The sequence below is a fragment of the Rhineura floridana genome, chromosome 16, assembly GCF_030035675.1.
Source record: "Rhineura floridana isolate rRhiFlo1 chromosome 16, rRhiFlo1.hap2, whole genome shotgun sequence".
NCBI classification, from domain to species: Eukaryota; Metazoa; Chordata; class Lepidosauria; order Squamata; family Rhineuridae; genus Rhineura; species Rhineura floridana.
In genome coordinates this window covers 28,917,486-28,929,463 of record NC_084495.1, presented here as the reverse complement: position 1 = coordinate 28,929,463, position 11,978 = coordinate 28,917,486, and positions in this window count along the sequence as shown.

The following is an 11,978-nucleotide window of genomic DNA, read 5'->3' as shown; positions in this document are numbered from 1 at the left end:
CAAAAGTTGACTTTCACACACAATTAAACAAAATAATTTCAGTTTTCTGGTTTCATAGAAGCTGATCCAGACGGCGCCTTATCTGCCAGCTTATTTTGTCCTGATCAAAATCACAGGATTAATGCTTGCGGAAGAAGATGAGAAAGGATAGCATTATTGTAGCATTATGTTCAAGAAAAACGAATACATCTGAAATGGAAAATGGAAACACATTACACACGGCAGGACTCCGGGTCTGTGTAGGAGAGAGTGCCTAAAGTCAGCTCACCAACAAGTGGTCAAAGAAAGATCGGTCTTACCTTTTCAGGCCTTCACTTGAAATTGAAAAAGCAAGGAAATTGTGGGCTGTATTTAAATCAATTTGCATTTATGGTGGAAATTTGGTGAAGGGCTATGGCTCAGTAGCAGAGCATCTGTTTTGCACACCGAAGGTCCCAAGTTCAGTCCCCAGTATCTCTGAAATCCTGGAAAGCTGCTACCAGTCAGTGTAGACAATACTGAGCTAGATAGTCAAATGATCTGACTCAGTATCAGCCAGCTTCCTATGTTTCTATGAACCTGAAGACCAGCCACCCTTGCAGACACAAAAGTGTGAGGACTAATTACCTGAGGTATAGGACAACTGATGTTCTTCACAGCAGCTCATTACAGGATGAGATGGTCCACCTCACTATCTAGGTAATCATGGGGTTGACTATCCCAGTGTTTTGTTAATGTGTTCTCTGGGAAAGTGCTTCAGAAAGTTTTCAAGGTTGCACAGTGATGAGATCATTAATGGGTATGAAATTGCCCAGCTTTTGATGCCAACTCCACTCACAGGTCCACTTGTAAGCTCTATCAGATTGGTAAGCGTGAGATGTAGGGCCTTTTCAGAGGTGTCCCCACATTTATGGAACTATCAAGGGATGTGTGTCATGTTCTAGTCCAATGCTGGATCCCAAGAAGAAAGCAATGAGGCTGGATGCCAGGCAAAGGTTGCTAGACCATGGACAGCTCCAAGTTAGCAACTTGCCCCAACAAAGATTAAGACCAGACTGAAGCCTTGAAAGCCTCTGTCTCCAGACTATCTCCTCTAGGCTCCCCCCCTTTGTAGAGAACTTCTGGGTCTTAAAGGGCCAACCCTGTGTCCTCAAGATGGTCATTCCTCCGCTGTTCCATAGCCTCCCTCCTGGTGTGCTCTCTGTGGCACCAAATTGGTGAGCTGCGCAGTAGTGTAGTGGCAAATTAAAATGTTGCAGATGGTGCAAAATGCAGCGTCGAGACTGCTCACTGGGACAGGGTATCACCAACATGTCACCCTGGTGCTGAAAGAATTGCGCTGGCTGCCCATTTGCTACCGGGCCAAGTTCAAGGTTCTAGTTTTGGTGTACAAAGCCCTATACAGCTTGGGACCAGGATACCTGAAAGACCGTCTTACCCCTTATATACCCAGTTGATCACTGCACTCTCCAGGTGAGGGCCTCCTGCAGATACCTTCTTATCAGGAGGTTCATTCTGCACAATATAGGAAATGGACCTTTAGTGTGGCGGCACCTACACTGTGGAATTCCCTCCCTTGAAATATTAGGCAGGTGACACCTCTGTTATCTTTTTGGTGCCTATTGAAGACTTTCCTCTTTCAACAAGCCTGCTCCCTTCTCCCCAAAAGAGGATTACTCTCCGTCTGTTAGAACAAATTAAACCAGAACTGTCACTAGAAGCTAAAATGATGAAACTGAGGTTACCATACTTTGGACACATAATGAGAAGACATGATTCACTAGAAAAGACAGTAATGCTAGGGAAAAACCGAAGGGAGTACAAAAAGAGGAAGGCCAAACTAGAGATGGATTGATTCCATAAAGGAAGCCACAGACCTGAACTTGCAAGATCTGAACAGGGTGGTTCATGACAGATGCTCTTGGAGGTTGCTGATGCATAGGGTTGCCATAAGCCATAATTGACTTGAAGGCACATAACAACAAAATAAACCTTACGTTTCTTTATTCTTTCAACCACCAGTCTTACCAGATTATTCATTTCTGCACTCTGCTGCAACAGATATTTGGTTCAAAGCAGATGGTGGCTCCATGTCAGTGGGGCAGGAAAATCCATTCCGGGTTTTCATCTGAACTTTCAACGAGCTGTCCAAGGCGCAAAGGACAGCTTCTTGAATGTTTGGACTAAAACCCAGAGCAGATTCCCGTTCCCCACTGACAGGGAGCCGCCAGCCTCTACTTCTTCAGGGACACATTCCAGCCAGAGGGTGAAGAGCAGGACCAATGAGGGTGTGGCCTGGGGTGAGGACATGCAGCCTGAGGAGAGTCCAGAGGGCCAGACAGAGAGGCTTAAAGGGCCACATTTGGCCCTTGAGCCTATGGCTCCATGCCCCTGATAAACAGATACCCTTGAGTAAGGTTTCTTACATAATGCTGCAAATCTTCAGAACATCACTAGAAAACACAGAGGCTGCCTTGAACCAACCAGAGGCTTTAAGAGGAGTGAAAATAAATACAAGCAGCAATCTAAACAAATTTTAAAATAATTTCACGAATGGCTTCCCTTTGGGGAGGTTAAAGAACTCTGGCTACTTTTGAAGTCACTTTCGATTGATAGCTCCCTTATTAGCCCAAAATTAGCATCCCATCAACCGTGAAAAAGGTGAGCCATTATACGTTAGGAGAACCATCAAACTGACACAGGCTACTGTACATCTTGACACTTACAACATAATCAAAGTAAACTTTACTCTGTGTTGCAGGTATAATGCAGCTGTTAGTTTATCACCTTCCCCTGCTCGAATGGGCCCGTCGTGTCGCCTAGGCAGAGATGGCAAACCAAATAAATAAATTGCAACGTTATCTCCTTGCTGTACTCAGGTACAGCAAACGGGGATAGCATTTAGTATTCTGTAATGGAGTTAGGAGCAATTTACTGAGAGATAATTTCTTTTGGGCCTAAAAGTGTCCTGCCTCCCTGCCGTGCAGACAAATAGAAGTAGCTGGCAGGAAATGGGGCATGATAATACCACTCTTTAAATAGAGTAACAAAATGGAAATTCAATAGGCATGCATTACAAAATATACAGCTACCCGTTATCCAAACCTTTGATGTTTTTATAGATGTGCACAGCACACAAAAAAGATTATGTTAGTTCTTCGAGCCCATTTTAAATAGAAGGAAAATTTAACCCATGTGTGGGGATGGGGGGTTGTTTGGTTTGTGTGTGTGTTTAAGGACTTGCTTAGAAAAGTTAACTAGGAAAGTAGGTTTTATGTCACATCCCACACCATACATTTAAACCACTCTTACACCACTTGACCAACCCAACAGGCAGTAACATCAGCTCTGGATCCATGCAGTGCATGGTTGATGTGTCAATGCAAACCCAACCCAATAGGCAATAGGGTCAGTTCTGGATCCATGCATATAATGGATGCTTGATATGGCAAGGCTGGGCCAATCCAATAGGCAGCAGGATCAACTCTAGATCCATGCATATAATGGATAGTTGATGTGTCAAAGCCAGCCCAACTCAACAGGCAGAACAGGCAGAAACCCATAAGATGTCACCAACTTAGATGGCTTTACAAGGGAATTAGCCAAATTCATGAAGGATACGGCTATCAATAGCTACTAGCGATGACACCTATGTTCTACCTCCACTATAAGAGGCAGCATGTCTCTGAATGCCAGTAGCTGGGAATCACAAGTGAGGAAGACTGCTCTTGCGCTCAAATCTTGCTTTCATAGGGACATGGTTGGCCACTGTGAACACAGAATGCTGGACTAGATGGACCACTAGCCTGATCCAGCAGGCTCGTCTTATGTCCTTATGAATTAGAAGGGATCCGTTCATGTAGTGAGAAACCAGGGCTTCCCGTTACGTCTGAATCAGGCCTCCAGTTCCCTGGGGAAGAGTTTTGCTAAACTGTGGAGCTGACTACCACAGAATTTGGTCATGACCATAAGCCTTGATGGTTTCTAAAGGGGTTTAAGATAAATCCATGGTGGAAAAGACTATCAATAGCTACTAGTCATGATGGCTATATGCTACCTCCAGGATCATAGACACCATGTGTCTGAATAACAGCTGTTGGGGAACAGCAGCCAGAGAGGACAATTGCCCTCTTGTTCTGCTTATGGACTTCCCAGAAACATCTGGCTCACCAACTGTGGTGAACAGGATACTGGACTATATGGGCCTTTGGTCTGCTTCTTTAGGGTTCTTCTTATGTACTTATGGCTTAATATTCAGAACGCTTTGGGCAATACATTGTCTTGTTCATTTCTGAGGTGTCGGAATTTCTCTCTATTGAGATGCATAGCAGAGTTGCGTAGCACTGCGGAACGGAGAGTATTGAGCGAGCTTAGTGTGTGTGTGCGTGAATCTTTGCTAAGATTCTACCTTCCCTGCAAATTAGTCAGACAGAGACTTTAAGCTTTAAAATAAGAAACAACTACTTTATTCTGGAAGTACATGCTTGATAGGAAAGAGTCCTTACATCTAGCTAACTAGCTATGCTGGAGCAACAAGCACTGGTCCCAGTACTCGCCCTCATCCTCATTGAGAGGAGAGACAAAGAGAAGATGTCTGCTCCCCTCTTGAGAGAAGAGAACACAGAGAGAGGCGGGAAGGAACTGGGATCAAACATCCTGTTGCTTATCAGTCTAGCAGGAAGGAAGAGATGGCAGGATCAAAGGGATAGGGATAGCCTCAACCAGCAAGAGGTCTAGCTCTCTAGCTACCCTTATTAACCCCATGCAGCCTCAACCCATCAAGTTGGAGTTGAACCTCATACATTCCAACATGAGGTCTCATCCCCTTCCATAGCAGGATCGGTGGCCCTAAAGTAGCTCCTCAAATCACAGCTTAGGGCAAGGGTGAGGAACCTTTGGCCCTCCAGATGTTGATGAACTACAACTCCCGTCAGAACCAGCAAATATGGCCAATGGCCACAGATGATGGGAGTTGTAGTTCACCAACATCTAGAGGGCCAAAGATTCCCACACCTGGCCTATGGATTAACATCTTTGCTCTCACAGTTCCATCTCCCTGCCAGGTTTTATTTTTCTCTTATTTATTTTTATTTATTTATTACATTCATACCCCGCCGTTCTTTTCATGACAGAAACCCAAGGTGGCTTACATATGGTTCTCAGACGGTCTCCCATCCAGGCACTGAGCAGACCTGACCCTGCTTAGCTTCAGCAGGGTGCTGGCCTCATGTGCCTTCAGACCATAGCCTGGGGCCAGCTCTGGTCAAATAAACATTTGAACAGCATAAAAGATCCTGCTTATAACCACAACATATAACCTCCAACACAACCCCTTTGGATATGCAGGAGAGAATCCAAGCACAGAATTCGCTGTTATTGGGAATAACCCCTAAATGTGCATCACCACCACCCTGCCTAATAATAATGTATTTCATAAGAACGTAAACATAGTCCTGGTGGATCAGGCCAATGACCCATCTTGTCCAGCATCCCGCTCTCACAGTGGCCAGTCTGAGCACAACAGCACTCTCCCCTCCTGCAGTTTCCACCAACTGGTATTCAGAAGCATATTACCTCTAACAGAGGACATAGAACAGAATAGCCATCATGGCTGGTAGCCACTGATAGCCTTCTCCTCCATGAATTTGTCTAATTCTCTTTCTCAAGCCATCCAAGCTGGTGGCCGTCACTGCCTCTTGTGGGAGCAAATTCCATAGTTTACTTTCTTTCTTTCTGCCTGTTCTGAATCTTCCAGCATTCAGCTTCACTGGATATCCCCAAGTTCTAGTGCTATGAGCGCAGGAGAAAAGCTTTTCTCTATTCACTTTTGTATAAATTCCAAACAAAAGTTATGAACTCTTTTCTCCTACTGGCTCCTTCCCATCCTTTTCCAGCCTATCTTTGATGGCCAGCCTGCTCGGCAGTTACTTTTGATCACTGGTGCAGTGTTTTCACAGATGCCGGGATCCAAAGATTGCTGCTTGAGGCATGCCCCAAAGGCTTGGCCAAACCCAGGGGGATCTTCGCCTTTTCTTCTTTGAAGCGCAGACCCTCCTGCCATCTCCCAAATTGCTTCTGAGTGTTCTCTTCATCTCAAAAAGCGGGCTCCCGTGCAGCATGGGAAGCTGCTGTGCTGTTCATGGACCACAAGTGTAAAGTTGTGCAGAGCCCTTCTGGTCCCAGCCTTTCTTTTTTAATTGAAAAGATAGGACACTTTCATCAGAATCCATTTGATGGAACTTTAGCCTGTGTCTTTCCCCAGATGACAAATTACTAAATTTAGGCCGGTGGGAGGGGGGGGCTGGCGACGGGCAAACAGGACTTAAAGAGCTACTGAACCAAAAATGATTGGCATTAGCTTTAAAGCCAGTGGGTTCACACACCTTATCGATTCTAAACAAAATAAATCCGTAAATGGTAATAGAGTTCAATTTAAATTACAGCAAACGCTGCTTTTCAGCTCTTGTCAGACTATTGTGCTGTCCCATCAAGTCCATTTTGTTCAGACAAAGCAAATTAATATGGATAAAAACAGTGGTAATTCGAGGACAGTTTCTACAGCTTACCTTTTGTTTAGCCGGGGTTCTGATTTCACCCTAGCACCAGCGACATCTTTAGCCTCATTACCACTTTTATATAGACTATATTCTAACTGTAGTTTACCATTTTAAAAATTGGAAGTCACTTTGAAACAGTAATTTTGCAGTAAGCGACAAATAAATATAGAAGAGCAGAAGAAGAAGAATTGGTTGTTGATTACACCACACCTGAGACACACCTGGACTAGTTTAGAGGAGCCAGGCTCTGTCATGTAGCATATCAGTTCTGTCCCAACAGGAGGGCATGAGGAGGAACAGCAAAGGGACTGCCACAGCTGACCCTCAATATCTAACACCTGAGACAGTCGCTTACCTTTCCCTAATGGTAGGGCCAGGAACCTGCTGCCCTCCCATAGGCATCTGGCTGGTCACTGTGAGAACAGGATCCTGGACTAGATGGGCCATTCGCCTGATCCAGCAGGCTTTTCTTATGGCTCCCATCTGTACTCTACATTTAAAGCAGTCTCATACCACTTTAAGGAGTCCTGGCTTCCCCCAAAGAATTCTGGGCACTGTAGTTTGTGAAGGGTGTGGAGAGTTGTTAGGAGATCCCTGTTCCCCTCACAGAATGACAATTCTCAGATTTCCCTGGGAAGAGGAATTGATGGTCAAACCACTCTGAGAACTGTAGCTCCCAGAGGGGAACAGGGGTCTCCTTCACAACTCTGAGCATCCTTATGAAATTACACTTCCCAGGATTCCTTGAGGGAAGCCATGACTGCGTGAAGTGATATGAGACTGGTTAAGTTACGCTATCTGGCTGCCACATGTGGTGGGAGGATGCTGTCTTATTCCCTATGAAGACTCAGCATTGTAGCCAGCCTTCCTTGTTAGTGGGGCAGCCACATTCCTAGGTGGGGTGTTGGGGAGGAGAGGCACATAGCGCCTTCAGTGGAAAGGACAAAACAGTGAATCAGTAACTTACATGAATCTTACATAATCCAAGTTTAATTTGGATGGCTTTAAAAGGGGATTGGACAAATTCATGGAGGATAAGGCTATCAATGGCTACTAGCCATGATAGCTCTGCTCTTCCACCATAGTCAAAGGCTGTATGCTTCTGAAAACCAGTTGCTGGAAGCCTCAGGAGGAGAGAGCGCTCTTGCACTTAAGTCCTGCTTGCGGGCTTTCCAGGGGCATCTGGTTGGCCTCTGTGAGAATAGGATGCTGGACAAGGTGAGCCACTGGCTTGATCCATCAGGCTCTTCTTATGTTCTTAATCAGTTGAAGTATCTCACCAGTTTTTGAGAGATCCCCAGGTATACCAGACTCAAGTTTGACTTTGCCTATAGCTAAAGACAGTGAGCTCCTGAACTTGGCTTTGATGTTGCATTAGGTATCTCAGTTTTAGATTCTACATGAAAAACAAACTTGTCCATACTACAATTTTAGGTAAGGGCAGAAAGAAAATAAATACTTTAGAGCCTCTCTTTGTCAAGAGCCTCTCCTTCTAGTCTTATTGCTGACCTTTAGATTTTCCTTCCTGGACAATAAAGGGAAAGCTTTTTACTTGGCTGCTATATAAAGGACTAACAAAGCAATTGGAAATTAAGTGTGGAAAGCAATTGGTTTTGGTTTTGTTTTGTTTACTGGTTGCTAGGTTGATTTTTCTGTCTGCAAACACTACAAAGCCCTTAAGCTGAGCTCAGAGCTTGGAAAAGTTACTTTTTTTTGAACTACGATTCCCATCAGCCCCAGCCAGCATGGCCACTGGATTGGGCTGATGGGAGTTGTAGTTCAAAAAAGTAACTTTTCCAAGCTCTGCTGAGCTGCACATATTGGGAAAATCAGAAATTAGGCGTGAGTTACAGCCTAGGTGGCCAGCCACCCAGCCAGCTGTCTAACTGTAGTGTACACAGCAATATTTCCACTCCCCTAGGGCTGTTTTCATCTTTTGCCATCAAGTACTCAATAGCCATTACGATTGTGAGTATAGTGAGTGCCTTAAAAGAGTAAAGGGTAACCATTTTTTCAGATCACTTTAAGTCATCTCTTTATTTCACTTTTTTAGCAATAAGCACCCAATCCTGCTCTACTCATAACAGCTGCTGAATAAACTCTTACTTCTTACTGCAGGGAAATAAACATGTTTCTTTGTTGGTGGCTAGGTAGATAACACAAATGAAAGTGAAACTGAAAAACAGCAAAGGAAAGTCCAAGGGGTGGAGTCTAACTCTAGGCTAACATGATACAAAGTTCTAATTTTTAACTCTTCAAGGGTTATGTTACTATGCAGGCTGTTTTTTTCAGGATCACTTAAGTAATTATAGAGTGACTTTGATCATGAAGAATCCACCCTCGGAAAATCTTGAGTGAACAGATTTGGGGCTTTTCCAGATCAGGCGTCTGTTGTGCACTCACCCTGCCTTACTTATTGAATTTTTCAGAGGGTCCTATTCTTAAATTGCTCCTGTTCTTAAAACAAGCTGCTATTCTTTAAATGGAGGTTTTTATCGTCTGTCATGTCACAAATTAAAAAAAGACAATTTTTCTGAAAAATTGAGGGGGGAGGAAACTCACTCTATGGTGGATGACACCCCCATTTGCCGTCCCCCAGTACAGGCCTGATTCAGTTGCCACTCCAGTCAGCTTCTGTATGTGTAACAGGAGGAGGTACCATTTTGTCCTTCCCCTCAGGCAGCAAAATCACTTGGAGCAGCCCTGTTGCATCTTAGAACTTCCTTGCAGGGCAATTGGCTGTAGGGATGGGCAAATCTGTCAATTTCAGCTTCTCATTTTTCCAGTCGTAAATACAGCTGTCCACATTTCCAGATCAATTTGTGGGTTTTTTTAAGTCCTCGTGAAAATTCATCAGCGTTTTAGTGCATTTTTCTCCTAACATACACATTTTTGAATGCAAGTGTGCCTAATCTACCCGATATTTGCAAAACAGTTTTCCCTAACAGAATGCATTTTGTTTGTTCCTTTCACAAATATATGCATTTTTATTCATACCATACCCCCCAACATATGCATTTTTTTATAAGTTACTTAGAACTGCACTGCAAAATTCAGAGAAGTGCAAATTTCAAAGGTAGGCTATATTTTGGCCTGTGTATTGTTTTGGAAAGTGCAAAAAGTGCAGCCTTTAAATGTGACCTACACTGAATTTCTCCCCCATCGCTAGCTGTAATAATATTATTTTCACTTACTGCTTTTTAGAAGTTTCACTCATTATTCTGAAAGAGAGAAAATACTGCACAATATTTTTATAGAGGGTTTTATTTGTTTGCTGCCCCTACCATGTGGCAGAATGAGGCAGCTGCCTCAGGCAGCAAATCCTGGGGGTGGCAGCAGACCTTCACCATTCCTCAAGAGTCCCCTAAGCTATCTTACTCTATACCCACTAAGGCTGCATTCCAACTCATACCTACCTGAGAGTAAGTCCCATTGAACCCAACAGGACTTACTTCTGAGTAGGCATGTATTGGATTGCAGCCTAAACTAACCTGCTACCTTCAAATTAAGGATGTAAGGAGGCAGTGATTTCCATCCTGTCCTGTCTTCATTGCAATCAGCTCCGTTTCCCTTCTGCTACAATTCAGCTTCCTCTAAAACCTGCATAATTCATCTCCACTATGGCCAAAACTAATGTAATTAATTTAAATGCATTTCAATGAGAGGGAAATGTCAAAAACAATGCAGAAAATAAGATAATTACCCTCACAACATTTGCAGACCAAAAAAAATTATAGTGAATTCTTTGTGAAAAATTGTAGTAGCTTGTATGATTTCCATTTTTGACCTTGGATGAACAGGTGAACTGGGGCAATTTCCACTCCCATCTCCAACAGAATTCTCTAACATCCCTGTTTCAAATACAGTGGAGGATGTTGTCTCATTGCCAACTGTATATGGAATGAGAGTGGGGAGAACCATCTCAGTCTTTGTGCTAAGTTGCCGTTTGTGATTTAAGGAGAGAGATAAAAGGTAATGAATGCTTAATCTTCAGAGAAAATCCTGAAGATGTGCATTGGGAGGAATGGGATATATTTACTAGAGAGAGAGATTTTACTAACTTAAATAAACCAAGTTAAAATGACATACTGTCATTTCCCCCCCTTGAAAACCTTCCATTTAGGAAAAAGCAAATAAAAACGATAAGTCTCTTTGCCCTTCACCCCTTGGCTAGATGCCGAACTGATGCAACATTAGTATCTAGCATCTCAAGGAATTTCAGATCGCTACATTGTCTTCTAAATTGCTGCAATCATGTTCGCTACATCGTTGCTGTTAGCAACTGTAAAGTCTTACATTATTGGTTTGAATTGTTAAGAGATTACCGTTGTTCAAAATTCCTTGGATCAGCAACCACCCACTTAGATATTGGAAGAAAAATTGTGCAGAATTTTGTTCCTGATAAAAAGCTTCAACCATCTCTAAGGACAACTAAACTGTTCATTGTTTCTAAAAAGTCTGTGCCAAAGCCATGTTGGAAGAGAGAAACCCAAATGTATAATTGCCAATGACTTGAGATGGGGGCTTTTGCCTAATTAAATGCATTCTAATATAAACCAAAGGGGCAAGTTGAATGAGAAATGCGTACTAACAACATGCATGTGTGTATTAGACTGCCATAATGTGTTGTGCATGGGGCTACCTTTGAAGGTGTTTTGTAACAGATTCGGCAGCCTGATGCCCTCCAGACGTTTTAGACTACAACTCCCATCAGTCCCGGTCTGTGCTGGCTGGGGTTGATAGGGGCTGTAGTCCAAACATCTGGAGGACACTAGGTAGGTGAAGGCTGGTTTGGAAGCTGCTGTTAGAGGGAATTGGCAAAGAGGCTTGTTGCAACCAGGTATGATTGCCAGGAACAAATTAAGAAAGACACTTTTTTAAAGGTTTGGCAAAGTTTTCTTTTGTTACAAATATGTATATGTACCTATCTGTCTATGGAAAATTAAACAATTTAAAAAAAAATTCAGCTGCTAGAGTGGTGATCGGGATCAGGTGCTAACTTACAATCATATCATGCAGATGCTTTGTCAATTGCACTGGCTTTCTTTCCAGGCTCAACAGAATGTGCTGCTTTTGGCTTTTAAAGTCCATCACAGCTTGTGGCAAGTGCATCTGAAGGATCACTCGCCTCCACCTGTGCCTTTCCTCACACTAAGATCAGAGGCCCATCTATGGATTTCCCCATCATCCAAGACACAGTGGGGTGACTACGTGGGAAAGATGGTGATGCCATGATTGTAAAATGCTTTCTCTAAGGACACTCATCTGACTGTTACAGCAATGTAATTTCAGCATCCGGTAAAGATCTTTTTGTTAGAGTTTATGAGGGAGAGAGTACAGAAATAACTGGTCAGTTAAGACTTATAGTTGAGAGAATAAAGACACTCTATGTTTGTTACTACAAAGAGGTAAAGTCATATATTTATTTATTTTATTTATTTC